Source organism: Periplaneta americana, chromosome 16, assembly GCF_040183065.1.
Source record: "Periplaneta americana isolate PAMFEO1 chromosome 16, P.americana_PAMFEO1_priV1, whole genome shotgun sequence".
NCBI classification, from domain to species: Eukaryota; Metazoa; Arthropoda; class Insecta; order Blattodea; family Blattidae; genus Periplaneta; species Periplaneta americana.
Genome location: NC_091132.1, coordinates 138,790,063 through 138,810,062, shown reverse-complemented (window position 1 = coordinate 138,810,062; position 20,000 = coordinate 138,790,063).

The window sequence follows — 20,000 nt, the reverse complement described above, 5'->3', positions numbered from 1 at the left end:
GGGAGAGTAGGAGGCCCCCCATTTGATGAGCGGGTGAAGAGGGGTCACATGCGGCCAGTGGGTTGGTACACTCTCATCCTCATTCATCCCATGCAATTCGGGGGTCCACCCGCCGGTAGCCACCGTGACCTACCTAACCTAACGTATGATGAAATTCTTCAGCTCAGCTGTAGATTACAAGGGTAAGATATTTCAATGACGTGCTCTCTGCCCAGGCACACCGCAGAATTTTGGGTTATTGTGTTCTCATACATATTTATTCTTTTGTTTCCTGTTTTGTCTGTCAAAGGCCTTTGTAGAACCATGACGCGTTATGCTATAGACAAAAGTTCGAACTTGATTAAAAACGAATGGTCAGTAAATTTTCCTTTGATCCATTTATATTGCGCCGCACTCAGCCTCTCTCTCTCTTTTATTTATCTATCTATCTATAATCGTCTAAACTTGTTAGTTGGAGAGCAAGACAATTAAATAATAAACTGCCATGAATCGTTATGATCAGGATGGTAATCTGCGTGTCGAGGTAGTCAAGTGATAACACACACTCACTAGGTAAAACACAACTATTTATTAGAACAAGCAAAATAAATTCGTAGCACATAACATATCTTGCTAACAGTGTGGCGTAGACCAAATCCAGCTAATTACCTTACATAGGTAGTTGTTTCCTCACGCTGGCATCCATCTTGTCAAACAACCTTGACATAACCATCACTCAGCACACACATAGCCGTTACATACAGATTGGTCACCCCTCAAACGTCACACAACAATGGGTGCCTTCGTCGTGGATTCCATACTGTTTAAATTCGTTCTACTGCAATAACTAGATTAAACATAAGCCAAAACCAACTCACTGAACTGATGATATATAGAGGCAAGCTTTTAGGTATATCACAACTAGGAAAACGATCCACCAAAAATACAAATACCGACCAGTATTTCACCAGAGTTGACTGAACGCAAATCAGTTAGGAAAATGATAGCAGCTCAAACTAATAAGTACATCCCAAAACTCGCCGCTGGCTTCCACCCGAATACCTTCTACAATTCACTCGCAGGTTCCTGCACACCGAGTACTATACAGCTTCTGGTAGACTTATCGAACCCAGTTCGATCCCCGGCCTACGTAGCAGCTCGTACTCTTCACCACACTCTCACTTGCCGGCACAACTCAAACCTTAGCGAGTCCTTCCACTGGATACTTCTGCGATACTTCACAGGATCCCACAACACGGTGTACAATACAACTCCTGGTAAACTTATCGAACCCAGTTCGATCCCCGGCCTACGTAGGAGCTTGTACCCTGTCACACGTCTGACCTACTCGAGTCCCTCCACTAGACTAACGCTACATTCGAGATGTAACTCGCTTCACACATCAAATCTAAATCACGCCATCGTCTTGACCAATTAGCAAGCGCTATTATAAAATAATGAATTCTCCCCGGATCAAATAATGACTGGCCCCCCGGGCTCAACTCATCATTGGTAATAGGAACAGAAACAGAGGATAAAAAAAAAGAAAGTTGAGAGGAAAGCCATCTACGAGAAGTAAGAAGAACTAGAACAGAAAGAAAAAACTACGAGCCATCTATGAAGAGTTAGAATAATTAAAACTAACAGAGAAAAAATATGAAGATAGAAAAATCTAAAAGAAATAGAAAGGAAAAGAAAGATGTGCCAAAATATAAACGACACGATATTATGTGGTGTAAATCTATGCCACACAAGAGGAACAAGTATTCGAAATAGTTTTTAATTTTGAATATTTTAACCATTCATTCATAATTTTCTGCTCAGGGGCAGGTCATTCACTGCAAACCCAGCATTCTACAATCTCCCCTCTTTTCCGTATTTCTCTCTGTCTCCGCATATGATCTACACAGTATCTTAATGTTGTCTATGATCTGATATTTTATTATGTCCCGAACATTCTTCCCGTTCACCATTCCTTTCGGTGCATTCTTCAGTAGATAGTATCTTCTTAGCCAGTGACTCAGCCAATTCCTTTTTCCCCTGATCAGTTTCAGTATTATTCTTTCTTCAACCCCACTTTTTAACACAGCTTCATTATTTCTTATACTGTCCATTTGACACGCCCCATTCTTTCCCACACCCAGATTTCAAATACTTCCAGTCGTATTAGTATTTCGGCAGATAAGTTCAATTGGTTTGGAATATATATATATATATATATATATATATATATATATATATATATATATATATATATATATAAATATAAATGTCAAAGGGAAATATAATAGGGAGAAGAATACGACAAGGATGTCTTGTATCACCTATTGTTCAACATCTACTTGGAAGATTTAGTGAAGAACTGTTTTCAAAACACGGGGGATGATAGTAGGAGGAAGAAGAATAAAGTAAATAAAATTTGCTGATGTTATGACATTGTTAATAGAAAAGGCGATTATATTAAGGAGTGCTTACTAGAGCTAAATGACACATGAAGATAAAAGCAAACAAGACGAAGATCATGGTTATCGGAAGAAGGTTAAGGGTATATGTACGTGAACGATTACAAATATTATCAGAGAATGCAGGCTTTAAATTTCGAATATTTTATAAGAAAATGAACTCACAGTTGAACAGAAATTATAAGGTACCACAACAGGACTTATTAGAACTTAAATAGCTGATAAAAGCTTAAGAAAAGGTTACTAATAATATTTTTCAAACCAGTTTTATCACAGTATGAAAAAAAAAATTATGCAGTTATATTTGGTAACCATAAAATTGTTATGGTCTCTCTGACATCTTTGATATTTTTCCTGCACGTAATAAACACTTATTTCTGAAAAGCAGACTACTCTCAGACATGTAGAGTTGTTTAACTTAATACAATTATTATTTTTTTTATTTGTTCTATATAAAATATTGTGAATTTTATTAGTAACAACAATGTAATTTATTCGTCACAACAATAATTCCTTTCTACAATTCACCTTAAACGCTCTCGTCAACAATTGGATCTTCACTCAACACAGTATTCGTTATAGCACTCCACCGACGACAATGACAATTTACTTGGACTATTACGCACAACAATGAACTGTTAATCTTAACTAATATTTACAAAGCACTGTTTACAAATCAGAACTATCAGTTCTCAGTTCACAGTTCTTCTATCTCAGTCACTCGAGTTCACAGTATCTCGAACCACAGACCTTCAGAGACAGTTCACTGTACTCGAACTCGGGTCCCTCCAACTGCGGTCCACTGCACTCGAACTCAGGTCCCTCCAACTGCGGTCCACTGCACTCGAACTCAGGCATTCGGATGCTGACGCAGATGCGGACGCACACTCGAGTCGAACTCCGGCACACAAGTCTGGCTTGCTTGCTCTGGCTTACTCACTGACTGAATAACTGAAAACTGCTGTCGGTCCTTCGCGACCGTAATTTATAACCACAGCGACGTAGCCTCGAAAGTTCGAATTCGCGAGTCTTCCATTTCGACGGATTTCTCGACCTCTCTAGGCAAGCAGAAGATGAGCGCGCAAACTCGTCGCGTTGACGTAATACACCCTCTCTCTTCTCTCCACCGCGCGACGTCACTCAATGTTCCGTGGAGCCTGTGCGATCTGCTTTCTTGCGGGACGCTGGTCGTGAGTTCGAATCTCACGTCGCTGTCACATTGCTCCCTCCTTAGGACTGCTCGTCTCGGGCAGTCCCTTGGTAGGCTGCTAATCGGTCCAGATGCACCACCATCTTCTTCCCTCGAGGTTGTCGCTGGATGCGGTACACCACGTCATTGATCCGGGTCACCACGCGGTATGGTCCATCCCAGGCACGCTGCAGCTTTGGTGATTTCCCTTTGGTCCTGGTAGGTCGATACAGCCACACCAGGTCGCCCTCCTGGAATCCTGCAGAGTTGGCTAATCTGTCGTAGCGCACTTTCATCCTGTCGCTGGCCATCTTGAGGTGCTCTCTGGCCAGTTGGTGAACTCCATTCACCTTCTCGGTGAGTTCTGCCACATAGTCAGTTGCTGGATGGTCGGCGCTGGGTGGCGTGCCAAACAGCAGATCGCAGGGCAGGCGCAGCTCTCTCCCGAAGACCATGTTTGCCGGTGTCATCCCTGTTGTATCGTGGACCGAAGCTCTGTAGGCCAAGAGGAACAGTGGGACTCTGGCATCCCAGTCTCGTTGATGGTTCGACACCACCTTCCGCAGGTGTTCCTCCACGGTTTTGATGTATCGTTCCACCATGCCGTCGGACTGTGGGTGGAGGGGAGTGGTCCTGGTTTTATGCACCCCCAGACGCTCCCATCAGGTTGGATTCGAAGTTGCGCCCCTGATCGCTATGCAATTCCCGGGGTACCCCGAATCGGCAGATGAAGTTGTCAAGCAGCGCGTCGGCCACCGTCGAAGCCTCTTGGTTGGGAATCGCGTACACCTCTGGCCATTTTGTGAAGTAATCCATGGCGACTAGCAGGTAGCGGTTCCCGCGATCCGTGACCGGGAACGGTCCAGCAACGTCGATGGCGATCCTCTCAAAAGGAGCTCCCACGTTGTACTGCTGCATGGCTCCCCTGCTGCGGTCCTTGGTCCGCGACTGGCTGCACAGGTGTCGCATCTTCGGCACCATTGTTCCGTGTCGGTTCTCTGATGCAACCAATAGAACCTCTGCCTTAACTTGTCCAGCGTCCTGTTGGCTCCCAGGTGGCCTCCAGTCACTCCAGCATGAGTCTCCTCCAGCACTTCCTTCACCTTGCTCCTGGGCAGGACAAGTTGTTCTATGTGGGTCCTTCCATCGGCCGACTCCCAAATCCTCTTCAGGATACCGTCCTTGACAGTGAAGGATTCCCACTGGGCCCAGTAGCTCTTGTAAGTGGTGCTACGGTTGGCGATATCGGCCCATACTGGTCTCTGGCCGGACTCCACATCACGTAGTAGCTGTCCAATGTTTGGGTCCTCCAGCTGCTCCCTCCTTATGGCGGCGTTATCCCATCCTGGGCTCGGCTGGGCGGCAATTGCTCGGACTGCGTGGGCGCCATCCCGCTCTTCTACTTTCAGGCAGTGTTTACAGCCATCCGGGCACGGGCGTCGTGATAAGGCATCAGCGTTGGAATGTTTCTTCCCTTGTCGGTGTTCGGAGGTGAAGTTGTACTCCTGCAGTCGTTGAACCCAACGGGCTGTCTGCCCCTCCAGATTCTTGAAGCCCAATAGCCAGGTGAGTGCAGAATGGTCTGTCCTCAGATGGAACTCCTGGCCATAGAAATATTTGTGGAAATGCTTCAGGGCTTCCACAATAGCAAGAAGTTCTCTACAGGTCACGCAGTAGTTCCTCTCAGCCTTGGACAATGTTCTGCTGAAGTAGGCAATCACCCTCTCTTGCCCGTCCTGTTCCTGAGAGAGTACTCCGCCGATGCCTACGTTGCTAGCGTCCGTGTCGAGCGTGAACTTCCTTCCAGGGATGGGATATCCCAGTACAGGAGCAGTGCAGAGCGCCTCTTTCAGCGACTGGAAGGATGACTCCGCCTCGTCCGTCCATTGGAATTGTCGTTTCTCCTCGGTCAGCTGGGTTAGAGGCTTAGCGATGTTGGCGTACCCAGCTACGAACCTTCTGTAATAAGTGCAGAGGCCGAGAAAGCGGCGCAACTCCTGTTTGTCCCTCGGTCTCGGCCATCCTCTGACGGCTTGTAGCTTCTCCGGGTCCGTGGCCACTCCGTTCGTCCCTACTACGTGCCCCAAGTAGCTGACCTTCTTCTGGAACAGATGACATTTCTTCGGGTTCAACCTCAGCCTGGCTTGTCGCAGTTTCTCGAACACTTTCCTCAGGTTCAACAGCTGTTCGCTGAAAGTCTTGCCCACCACGATGACGTCATCAAGGTACAGCAAACATGTGTCGTATGTCAGGCCTCTCATTACGGACTCCATTAGTCTCTGGAATGTAGCCGGGGCGTTGCAGAGGCCGAACGGCATAACGGTAAACTGCCATAGTCCCTGGCCTGTAGAGAATGCCGTTTTCTCCTTGTCCTCAGGATGTAGCGCCACCTGCCAGTATCCTGACTTGAGATCCAACGTCGACAACCACTCTGCTCCGGCCAGGGTGTCCAAGGTGTCGTCAATTCGTGGAAGCGGAAAGCAGTCCTTCCTGGTGACGTCATTCAGTCTTCTATAGTCCACGCAGAAACGCAGGTCCCCATTCTTCTTCTTCACCAGCACCACAGGTGATGACCAAGGGCTGTCGGATTCCTCGGTGACCCCTCTTGCTTTCATGCCCTCCAATTGGCTGTCAATCTCCCTCTGTTTAGCTAGAGGAACGCGTCGAGGAGGTTGTCTGATTGGGCGAGCATTTCCGGTGTCGATGCGGTGCTGAACTTTCTCCGTTCTCCCGTAGTCATTTTCAGACAGACTGAACACGTCTTGAAATTCTGTCAGTAGATCGTGGACTTGTCTTCTTTCTCTTTTGCTTAAATTCGCCGGCAATTCTCGAGCCAGCTCTTTCAGTGATGGGTCTAGGTCTGGACGTGGTCGGTGACTCTCCTCGTTTTCTGCCAGCGACGTCACAGACACCACCGGCTCGACGTTACCTAGTACAGTTCCACTAGGCACCTCCTTGTTCCGATTGGTGACATTCAGGACCCTCACCGGTACCATCTTCTGATTCGGGAGTAGGGATCTGGCCACATAAACCCCATCTATCGGAGTTGTTTGCGAATCGAGGAGCAGGTTTCTCTTAGGTTGTCCGTCCAGTCTTGCCGTCACCACCATCTCGTAGCCTGCTGGGATTGTCACATGATCCTCCAAGGTGAGTCTGCTGGCCATGGGTTGGTCTTCGACGTCTCTCAGGAACACTTCATCCTGACCAAAACGCAGGATACGGCGCCGGACGTCCACCGTTGCATCGAAAATCCGCATGGCGTCGAGTCCCAGGATGACGTCTTCAGTGATGTTGGCGACGAACACCCACATCTCCAGTCTCCTCTTTCCCAATGTCAGATCCAGGAAAACCTCCTTTTGGATGGGCAGGTTCTCGCCTGAGGCAGTACGTAGCTCATACCGGCGCAGCGGCGTCCTCCCAGGTAGTCCACGCAAGACTTCCGGTCTGGCGATAGTGAGCGACGCCCCGGTGTCTACCAGTACTCTGCATGGGCGGCCTCTTATCCATCCGTCAGCAATCAGCCCATCGTCGCATCTTCTGTTAACCGTCTTCAAGATCAGCCGAGGGGATGGTGATGGCGCCGACGTGCCCTTCATCGCATCGGCCCCTTTTAGTTTTCCTGTTTGTGACCAGATCGGTCACAGTCCCTCCTCAGGTGTCCAGGCTCGCCCCAGGACCAGCAGGTGGGCACTCCTCGTCTTCGTCGCTCGGGTGATTTCGGTTGACGTTCCTCGACGTCGGCCGCCGCGACGCTCCTAATCCGGTGCGATGACGAGACGTTCGCCGTCAACTTGGCTGCCTCCATCCTGAGGGCCGCCGCCAGAGCTGCATTGATGGTGCGATGCTCTGCCAAGAGTAGCTGTTGCTTTATTTCCGGGTCTCGAACTCCGCTGCCGAAGGTGTAGACCGCCTCTCCAGCGATGAAGTCATTAGGTAGGCCCCTGAGCGCCTTATGGGCCAGTTGTTCCACCGCCATCGCGAATTCTTGCAGGGACTCGCCTGACTGTTGGACCCTCGTTTTCAGTTGGGTCCTGAATGCTGCAGCAAGTTGATGGTCACCATAACTTCCCTCCAAGGCCGCCATTATCTCAGCGGCTGTCCCATCTTCTGGAACGCTGTAAAGAATCTCCGGCGCCTGCCCCTGAAGCGCGGCCAGCAGCTGAGTAGTTTTCTCTGCTGGCGTCCACCCATTGTGCTCTGCGATGGCCTCGAACTGGCGACGGAATATTGCCCAAGACGTCGTACCGTCGAACTTCGGCGACTTGACGTTGTGATGTCTGGCTGAAGCCGATGGTTCTGCAGGGGCACTATATGGAGTCCTCAACTCTGTGGCCGCTTCTTGCATGGCACGTCGAACCTCCTCGGCAACTATCTGTTTATGTTCTCTAGCCTGGCGATCCACCAACGCGAGAATGTGCTTGTTTTCCTCAGCGTGTTTATCCATCATCTCACTCGTCTTGTCCAGCAACTCGGTTGTCTGCTCTTGACGACGCTCGAGATCACGGATTTTGCCATCGAAATGGTCTACCTCCTGTCTCAATTCGGTTACTGTCTCGTTTATAGTTGTAAAATTCTTGTTCAGGTTGTCAAGATCGGCTTTGAGTTCGTCTTTCACGATGGCGACAATTCCATCTACGTGGGCCGAAACGCTTTCAATTTGCGAAGTGACGTCATCTTTCACTCCGCTTATGTCGCCTTTCACTCCGCTTATGTCGCCTTTCACTTCACTTATGTCACTTTTCATCTCCGTTTTCACTTCACTTATATCGTTCTTGACCTCACTGATGTGCTTGTTCATGTCGTTCATGTCGTCTTTCATTTCTGCTTTCACTGCACTTAAGTCGTTTTTCAGTTCTGCGATGGCTTGCAGGATCAGCTGTAGGTTCTCCATTGTCGATAATATCCCGATTCTGATACCAATGTGAATTTTATTAGTAACAACAATGTAATTTATTCGTCACAACAATAATTCCTTTCTACAATTCACCTTAAACGCTCTCGTCAACAATTGGATCTTCACTCAACACAGTATTCGTTATAGCACTCCACCGACGACAATGACAATTTACTTGGACTATTACGCACAACAATGAACTGTTAATCATAACTAATATTTACAAAGCACTGTTTACAAATCAGAACTATCAGTTCTCAGTTCACAGTTCTTCTATCTCAGTCACTCGAGTTCACAGTATCTCGAACCACAGACCTTCAGAGACAGTTCACTGTACTCGAACTCAGGTCCCTCCAACTGCGGTCCACTGCACTCGAACTCAGGTCCCTCCAACTGCGGTCCACTGCACTCGAACTCAGGCATTCGGATGCTGACGCAGATGCGGACGCACACTCGAGTCGAACTCCGGCACACAAGTCTGGCTTGCTTGCTCTGGCTTACTCACTGACTGAATAACTGAAAACTGCTGTCGGTCCTTCGCGACCGTAATTTATAACCACAGCGACGTAGCCTCGAAAGTTCGAATTCGCGAGTCTTCCATTTCGACGGATTTCTCGGCCTCTCTAGGCAAGCAGATGATGCGCACGCAAACTCGTCGCGTTGACGTAATACACCCTCTCTCTTCTCTCCACCGCGCGACGTCACTCAATGTTCCGTGGAGCCTGTGCGATCTGCTTTCTTGCGGGACGCTGGTCGTGAGTTCGAATCTCACGTCGCTGTCACAATATATTAAAATTTACATAATTTTTATGACCTAATATTTCTATTTTCAAAGAAATGGGCATTATGTAGTCTACCTTTTGCATAAATTCATGTTAAATCAGTGTACAAAATTTCAGAATTCTATCTTTAATGACTGTGGAGTTATGAAATAATATGTGTGAAAATTTTCAAATTTTGGAAAATTTAATTTAAAGTAAAAAAGTAAAATCTTAAAAATATTCTTAGTAACCTTTTTTATACTTTTATGAGATATTTAAGTTCTAATAAGTCTTGTTGTGGTACCTTGTAATTTTTGTCCAATTGTGAGGTAATTTCCTTATAAAAGTTTAGACATTTAGAGCCTGCATTTTCTGGTAATAATTGTGGTCGTTCACGTACATATACCCTTAAAGAAGCTAGGGTAATTTCGGATGAGATAGACATGCGGGTGAGACGGCTCTCATTTCTATTCTATAGTCCCGACGCTGTTATTTCCGGCGTGACTCCGCCTCTTTGCTTACGTCTTAGAAAGTGAAGTGAAAGTCTAGGTAGATAGTATCGTTCGCCATTTTTGTTCTTACGTTGCCGAGCTACCATACGAGGAATCTATTTGTCACACCGTTAAACATTATCATGTCGTAAGCTTAGCTCCTATGATAATAAATCAAACGCACTGTAATTCAGCAAATAATTGAGCGGCAAATAACGTCTTCGTGTGCTTTCTGCGAAGGCCAACGAAAGAGCTAAAATGGAGGGTGATAATATTAAGTATTTATCGAGCCTTAAGAAATGAATCAGCGAATCACAAGACGCACACGTTTAAATGTAGCCGACCTGCAAAGCGATTGGCTACCGGAAATTAGAGCGACGGGACTATAGTCATCTGTTTAGAATGAAAATCGGTTTTCCGCCAGACGTTAATTAAACGAAGTGATTGTTGCACCTGCAAACACGTAAGGTTATTATTTCCGCGTTTTGTAGCCGTTCGTGACTTTGTGAGAAAACAATAATTTTACACCTCCTGAAATAACAATAGAAAAATACTGCATTGTGTGAGGAAATTTGCTGGAAACATTATTAAAGAGGTAAGTTATCTTTAAACATTCTATCTTAACTACGAGTAACTTAAATTTTCTCTCTTCACTGCTGCTAGTTTTTATTATGCTGTATGGCCATCTCTCCCGTTAAAAGGAATGGCCAGCATTTTTCCGGGAGAGATAACTTACAATTGAGTATTATTATGTTAAAAGTATCGTTATTTCTAGAGGCCGACAAAATATAAAACAAAGCCCGACAGCAACCGCGTCTTTGGAATGAAGGTGACTTAAACCGCGCTTTTGAAGCCGTTAAATATGGCACTTCTGTACGGGTAATTCCGGGTTAGATGGCCATAGTTTTCTAAATCACTTAGAAGAGGATAACCGTTTGATAAAGAAATACGAAACAAATCAAATAGGCCTACGTTCCTTCAAAGTTATGTCACACTACAGTGCCTCAGGGCGCATAGAATTCACAGATGTATTAAAAAAACACGTTTGAAATATAATAGACCACAGGCCATCTCTCCCAACATGTGCGGTGAGATGGCCATAGGATAAAGTAATATATGACCACCATTATTTTTAAGTAAATTTCATAACAATGTTTTGTAAAACAATGAGGTTTTATGCAATGGACATATAAATATAGTGTCGAAGTGCATAATTTTGGTCGTTTGGAATTTTTCAACACCTTATTATTATTTGTTTTGTATTTTTCCTCTTCTAGTGAATTTTCTTTAAAACAACACAGAAATAAATTGAAACGCTTATGAACAAGTTATAATAATAATCCGAGGCACGACAGCCCATGAAGGACCATGACCGACCACATGCCGAAGCAGAGGTGGACGATCATCTACCCAGAATGGAAGTATCGTTTGGTTAGCCGTTACAGCTAGATTTCGTAACCGGATTTCTCTACCTATCGTATCTACTCCAGTGCATCACGATGCTGGGTGGGCACCGGTCCCATACACTGACCGAAATTTCATGAGTAAATTTCTTCCCCCATGAGGATTCGAACCAGCGCAAGTCCTAGACAGGATGCTTCTTGGACTGAGTTTTTCTGTGATCTTTGTTGTTTTTCGAACAACTTCTTGCGAGCTCCACCTTTTGTTTGTTTTTCCTTATGCAAACTCTCTCTCATTTGTTCCTGATTAGAATTGATATTATGATAGCTCCTTTTCCTGCCTTGGATGACTTTACATGCGACTACCCATTGGTTGAAGCTTACGGCTCTTGAGGTGGTGGTTGTTGCTGCTGCTGCTGCTGCTGCTTCTGTAGGCCTAACTGTGGTATAACCTAAGTCACCGTTTCTGGCGCGTGAAATAAGTAATGGGAACGTTGAGAGCAAATAACTTATCTTTGCCACAGCCTGTGGGCATTAAAGCTGACAACTGTGATTGGCAGATTTCTTACGTCACATCTGTTTACGAGGTGGTACTACTCTCAGCTGAAGTGGCAACAAATGTCACTGACTGGTCAGTGTACTCAAGGACACACACCGGAAACGCAGAGTGCGAGTGTCTTGTCTTTGACGCAGTCAGTGGGCAATAAGACTGACAACTGTGATTGGCAGATTGCTTACGTGACGTGTTGGCTGTTACCGTCCTCAACTACACTGGCAACAAGTACTCACTGACTGGCTTTTTACTCAAGAACTCGCGCCACAAACGCTGGCACTGGCTGTAGTGGCGATATTTATACAGGTTCAAAAAGTTTCGAAACCGGGAATCACAATTAAATTTAATAGTTTTAATAATTACACAAGATTTTTATTTGAAATGTATAGAGAATATTTTACGAATTAAGCACTTTGTTTTGATCTTTAAGTAAGGTAACTATTGTCGGACTAGCTAATTTGAATTGACTTTAGCTATTGATATTATTGTCATTTCAATAAATAATTAATTTTAGTAATTAATAATGATAACTTAATCATTTCAATTAGTAATTTTTGTAATAAATAATTGAGGACAATGGACTGATTGACCTAATTCGTAATTAATTTTAATTAATAGTTCAATTAATCTTTCATTGGTTCGTATGTAGTTACTGGCGACAAACTGACACGACTAGAAGCATTAACGCTTTTCGTAAACTCTCAAATGTGTACGTCATAATAATAATACCAAACAAGGGTTCTAAATAAGAGATATTATGTCTTAATAGGACCCCTAGGTATCTTATTAGGGAACGGAGTAAATAAAAATTAAATTGCTACCGAAGGTCATAAATTATTACATTCCTTATTAGCAATCTACCTTATTATATGCAACATTTTGCCAGCAATTTTATAAAATTAATAATAAATTTGTTGTATTTTACATTAACTGGTATTCTCTTTCTCAACAAAAACCAGTAAAAGGTTCAAAGTATGAAAAATTACTTTGCTTGCTCTCAGCTTCGTGTCTTACTTTAACTGAGGTTAGACAAAGAACACGATGCCTTAGAAGTGCAAACATTGATTTACCACAGTTGTCGAGAGATGGCAAATTATACCGGAGAAGTTAACAATGTATCTCTTAGTAGGGCCCTGTCTCTTATTTGGGTATTTCACCTTATAGGAGTATTACGTTTCGTGTATTGTGAATGTCTGTAAATTAGTAATGCAATTACACGTTGTAGAGCATTGTTATACTATCCACAGAATGGTACGTAGGTGCTAATACCTTGGAGAAATCACAGGCTGCTACTGTATATTACGGTTGCTGCATAATTCAAAATTAGAGATGAGATTTTTGTGTGTAATAAATATACATGGACAAATTTTTGCAACAAATGCATAGCTTTACGGATATATAGACTAACTGTTCACGAATACATCGATTTTGTTTGTTACTCCTCGTCGCCATCTCTGTATTTCATGACAGAACTTAGAGTCATTCTCCATGACTTGCTTCCTGAAAACCACTTTCCTTATTGATGGTTTTGGGATAAACAATGTCATTTCAATGACTCCTCTGATTATGTGATTCATATACCCAAATGTTTTTGACTGAGATGTTGATTCATCAAACATTCGTCCTATTGAGAGTTAAACCACTTTTGTTTCCACATTATGTTCAGAAGGTACGTTATGGTATAGAAAGATTATTTTCATAGCAGGTTCAAGTGAAGTTCACGTACGGATTTGATGTGAGTCTCTGTATATCTCGTTGTCTATATTATCAAGGTGCGGTAATAAAAGTTAAAATAGGCAAATCTAACATTAATTGTTTCCAAGAAATACCGCCGGGTTTATGTTATTAAAATTCTGAACAGTTGCCGATTCCCACACGTAGGTTTCATACAGGACAGTTATATTCAATTTGATATTTCTATTGAAACGATTTTCTCCTAGTATTACAAGATAATTTGCATTCTTCTTATTGTGTTCCCTGATTGTTCGGCCATTATAATTTAGATTCAAACTCTCTAATAATTGCTACCCGTCCTTCCTCATCTTATTCCCAAGATCTTCTGTCGTCATCCACATCATCTAACCATCTCATTTTGGATATGCAACCTCTCCATCTACCGCATTCTTGTGCGTATATCTACTATAAGCTATTTTATTTTAGTTATAACTTTTGAAGAGGAGCAATTCCACCTAAATACGTGGAATTAACACAAAAGTAAGAATGTACAGTTATTTGTAAACCATATCCTGACTTATGCAGCAAAAACAAACACAAGAAGTACAATCATTCTTTAGGTCAGTGAAAAGAATATGTTCTTAGTATTATATATATATTTTATTTTTTATTTATTTTTATTGCTAGTAAGTTTGAAATGAATACAAATTAATAAGTACAATGAAAGATAAACTAGCCCACTCCTGAATGAGTAAGACTCGTGCTCAGGAGGGGATTCCAATACAGACAAAAATAAAATTAAAATTGAGAGTGAATACAGATTAAATAGTGTTTAATATGTTTAAACCCAAACTATAAATCCAATACAATTTTTTTTTATATTGTTTTATTGATTTGGAGTGGATTCGTGGTTGAAATATTATTGGAATAAAAGTGTTTAATAATCTGAGAACTTGACTCATGCTATGATAAAAAGCTGCATTGGTTTTACATTTCGGTTCAGACAAACGCAGAGAATTCATATTTTTGGTTCTATATTTACGTATATATCTTTCAAAGTTATTAAAATTTCTATGAAAATAGTTTAATAAAATAGAATAATACATTTGTTTAATGTTGAAAACTTTAAAATGTTTAAACAACAATTCAGTTGGGTAATCTTTCTGCTTTTTTTTTTTTTTTTTTTTTTTTTAATTTTGATACTTTTTTCTGTAGTAAAATTAAGGGATAAAGGTTGGATTTATAAGTTCCACCCCAACCTATAATACCATACATAAATATAAATTGAAATAATGTTAAATAAATTACACGTAAACAGTTAATTGACAAAATATTTCTTAGAATAACAAAATAACATAACGTTTTACGTAATTTATTACAAATATAATGAATATGATTATTCCATTTTAAATGATTATCAATAATTATACATAAGTATTTAACCTCATTATCTTCATTAATAACTGAACTATTGCAGTTTATATCGGAACAATCAGAATTATGCATTTTAATTTGTAGTATAGATGAAATTAGTTTATTACCTTTATTATTTAAAGAAAATGGGATAGCTATTGTTTCATCTTTATTAATTACAAGTGAATTTAAATCGAACCATTTTTTATTAATTTTAAGCCTCAATTTGCATTATAATAAGCATCAGTCCAAGTTTTTCCACTAAAAAGTAAAACAGTATCATTAGCATACGAATATATATATATATCATTTAGTGAGGTAACCGGATATCTATGACAAACCCATAAATGATAACATGAGACAATCTTGCATGCCTGCTTTTCGAGGGTCGGACCCGGGATGGATCCGGATGAGGTCTTTTTGGCTCCCAATAACCTGTTTTGACTTTTGGCTGTTGATTGAGGCTGGCCGTTTAGGCTTCCGCTTTGTGTCCAGCTGGCCTTTTCAATCTCTCTTTTTCTTATACATCTTGATTACACAAATTTTAACACTATATCACTTCGGAAAACATGTTAAATTTTATATTACCTTGTTAACATGTTTCGGCCTGCTATTGGCCATCATCAGAACTGGTTGTTGCTGGTCTTGGCGCCTTTTGTATTGTTTCCTGTGGGGTGTGTTTCTGTAGTGTAATGTGGAGTCAAAAAATGTGTGTGTTCTGAAATTGAGTTGTGTGTTGAGAATTTCATTTGGATGTGTTTTTATGTGTTTGTTTAGGTCTGTTCGACCTTTAAAATTTTACATGATCTGAGTTCAGACCGGCGCACAGTGTGTAATTTAGCGAGTCTAGCCGACCAAAATCATTTCTCGAAAACTAATCGCTCAATTTTCTTAACATTTGGTATGTACCTTCAATTGTTGAAGTGGATAAGTTTTTAATAATGAAAATGAAAATAGCAACTATTTTTACTGAAAATAAAATTAGTAATATTGTAAAAAAATTCGATTTGAATGAAAAAAGAAATTAATGTTCATAATGTGGAATGCGCTTAAAATTGAAAGCGTAGGACGAAGGAATATTGCTACATATTATCTTACTCGTTCAGACGTCAGATGCATCCTCATCAGAATCTGTATCCTCGCTGCTAGTCTCTCCTTCGGCAGCACCGAGTAATGGAGGCTCGGAGACAACTGCAGCACTACTATTGAAATCGACAGCGATTTTTTCTTCTTAATTTCTTGAAGCTGGTGATGTAAGGGTCCAAAGAAATAAGTAGCCTGAGTAAAAGATCGGTATTTGTGTCTTTCTTGATGTTTTTCTTGCGAAGACTTCTCTGAAAAGTGTAATGTAGTATTTGTTCCTCGTTTCCTGGGCTTCCTCAGATAGTTTGCCAGTAAGTATAATAGTGTCCTGTGACCTTTTGTCTATGAGCCAAGAGTTTGTGAAGGGTTGTAGGCATATAATACTATTTGTGCAAGCATAAATATAATTCCCTTGTCTATCTTGCATACATGTCAAGTGCCCATTCATCAGTATTGCAAAACCGCAAGAAAAAGGTTTATGATATTATGTGTGTAAACGACTTATTAGATTTCCATCTATTCCCGTAACTTATGAGAAAGTGGAAACCTCCCTGAAAAATATTCTTGCGATATTTGCATCATTTTTATTGCGACTGCTTTGTTTTATCATGTCAACAAGGTAGTCCCCTTTCCTGCCTGAACCTATCCTATCTTCAATATTTAGAAATAAATAAAACGGTGGATCTAAATTAACTGTTACAAGATTTTGCATTTCCCTTAATTCTTTATATTAATTAGAGGTCAACTGTAAATCAGTAATCAAAGCGAGATCCTTATTAGATGACAATTGTTGGTCGCTCCTGCAAAATCAATTTTCACGTTTTTTTCTCCATTTTGTTGCACGTTGAAGTGATGCAAGTGAAAGGTCTCCTACAATATTGGCCGCATCTCTTTTCCTAGAAGTTCTGAAACTCATATGGGCAGCAGAAAGCTTTTCTTCTGGCTATCTTTCTTTAAAAAGTGGAATAGTTTTTTTTTCCCGTTTTGATCTTTCGCACAGTTCTCCGAAAAGTTTACGTGGACGTCCTCGAATGCTTGTACTGGCAGACTCAAATTGGAATTGTTTTGTAGTAGATGGCAAAGTATTATATATTTTATTCTCAGACTTTGCATCTTGGTTCAAACATAGCACATCATATTTAAAAAAAAATTCTCATTTGTGCTGTATTTTTCCCACCGTCATCGAATTTTCGGGCATAGAAATTTAATTCATTTTTTATTGGCTGTAAAATGTCTTCAGAGTAATCTTTGAGACCAATATGTTCAATTATATTTGAGAATTTCACTTTTCTCTCGCTCTTGTTCCACATCTGGAAAATAGCTCTCAGGATTATGGGGCGCATGGTGTCTGAAAATAACTAATAGCTACTCTGTAGCAGAAAAAAATCACGACGTCGTATTCAGAAAAGTATAATGGATATCTCTACAAAATTTTATCGAGGTGATAGAGGGCTACACCTTTTAAAAGTCAACTCGAAGTCATATAATAAGGTAAAACTCAAACTCTTTGCACATGTTTATCCAGACACTTATTTTAGACAATAAGATAATTTTTGTGTAAGTACATACTTTATTATAAAATATACATACTCTGCATTAGAAAAAATACTGTACTAATTTCACCACTTAGCACCATTCAAATACAAACTGCACTCCTGCCTCTGCAGCGTAAATGATCTTATCGGAGACATGTCACTTTCGCTCTGTTGTGAGGGTCCCCTAGCAGATGTAAGCATCTGTCTACACTTGGATAGTATACTTTGGAGTGCTATAAACAAGTCTATATAAGAATTTAGCATTAAAGATAGGGTGTGAAAATTGATTTCTGGCCGGCTAGCTGCTTGAAATTACACACTGTGCGGCGAGAGCCAGGTTGGTTTCTATCTATAATTAATTTTATATCTGCAAAAGTGGAATTCGACTCAAACATAATTAAAAAACACGTAAAACTTACATATAAAATAATTTAAGAGCAAATAAGTAAGCAAGAATAAAACTCATTAAATAATTTACAAAACAAAAACTGAACCTAAATAAAAAACTAAAGATAATATACAATATAAAAAGTAAAAGCCGAATACAGACACACGAAAACACATCCAAATGAAATTCTCAACACACAACTCAATTTCAGAACACACACACTCTCTGACTCCACATTACACTACACAAATACACTCTCACAGTAAACGCAAACAAAAGCGCCAAGACCAGCGACAACCAGTTTTGATGATTGCCAATAGCAAGCCGAAACATGTTAACAGGGTAACAAAATTTAACATGTGAAAGCCATAATCTCTTTTTCTATTACGCGGCATCTAAAATATAATGGAATGACATGTATACTTGCAGTAGCATAAAATGAGGGGAATTCTATAAATAATCAGTTTAAGTACTTAACTGTACGAGGGGGAATGCCAGTCGCTTTAGCGGGGAATACCAGTCACCCTGACCGCCATTAACCGAAATGGACAGCCTGACTTGCAATTCACGTTGCCAAGAACTAATATTTATCAACAAATGTTCATGCAGTCTTTTTACCGTGTATTTCAGAAACATATAAAGCAAAAAGTAATATTAATTTCGTTATTAGAAATGTGTATTTACATCATATATGTAATCTGCAACTACTAGTAGGCAGGAGCTCAAAACAAACACAACCAAATCCTTCATTATCTGTACAGCTCGATTCAGCGTTAATGGCCCCTGTCCTTGGTTCTTTGGCTAGTGAGCGAGATGTGTTTTGCGTTATAAGAAAGAAATTTAATCACAAATGTGCACAGGAGGGGAAGAGGAAAGAGGAAGAATAAAAATAATATCTATGCTCGAAGCTGAGGAACACTCATGTCAAGGAAATGTAAGTTATCATGACATTGTTTAGTCAACAGACGTAGTGGTTAGTAACGGGACGTGTGGAAGAATATTGTGTTGTAAGACGGAGTGTACCGCGACATGATAAGAAGGAAGTGTTAAGGCTCATTCACAATGAAAATTAAACATAACGTAAGCGTTAACTTAAGAATATAAACGTTACGGTAAAATCAAGAAGTCATACCATCATTCACGATGGGAACATAAATATAACCGCAAACATACTTGGTAACCATGGAAACATAACAACGACGCCATTTCTTCATATTCTGTTGTATACTTCAGTGCTCCACGATTGTGTTCTGTTTGCAAATCACGTAAGCATAAGCATGAAAGTTTGGAGTTTGCAAACTTTCATGTTAACGTCTTACGGTAATGTTTATGTCACTGCTTATGTGAATCATTGTGAATGATCCCATTTGGTAGCATGGGCGCAAACTTCTGTGTTTATGTTACGGTTATGTTTAATTTTCATTGTGAATGGGCCTTTAAGTGTTACGACTACGCGGCCTGATCTGTGTGACCCAGTCCGCCAGTAGTGATGAGTAACTCGCTCTTACTCTTTTTACTTTCTTTTTGCAGGGCCCATAATCCTTGGTATTTATATGGATTGTCACCTGGAATAGACTGAACAAGTGAATCACACTTCCAAAAAAAACATTTTCTATTATTCACTCATTAAAGCGACTGAAGCACTTTCTTCCTGATAAATTAAAATTAATCCTTGTACAAACACTTGTGATGCCACATTTTGACTACTACGATATTATATTAAGTAACCTAAATGCAAATTTGAGCAGCAGGCTACAACGTGTGCATAATGCGTGCGTCCGTTATATTTGTAATATTCGTAAGTATGATCATGTTTCCCCGTCTTTCCAAACTCTGTCTTGGCTAAGGCTAAGTGATCGACGAGCCCTGCATTCTCTTGTTCTCTTATTTCAAATTCTGCGCACCGCTACCCCAATCTATTTGGCTTCTCGTTTTCAAAATTTATATGCATATCATCAGCTAAGTATCTACGAGATCTCATCATAACAATTTACTCGTTATACCCTACCACAAGACATCTTTATATTCTTCATCCTATACAGTTTCAGTTGCTAGAAATTGGAACTCGCTTCCGAGTGATATAAGGGGTTGTTGGACAATAACTTCATTTAGGTCAAAATTACATAAATTCTTACTTAACAGATTAATTGCTGATTAATATTTGTTACTTATAATGAA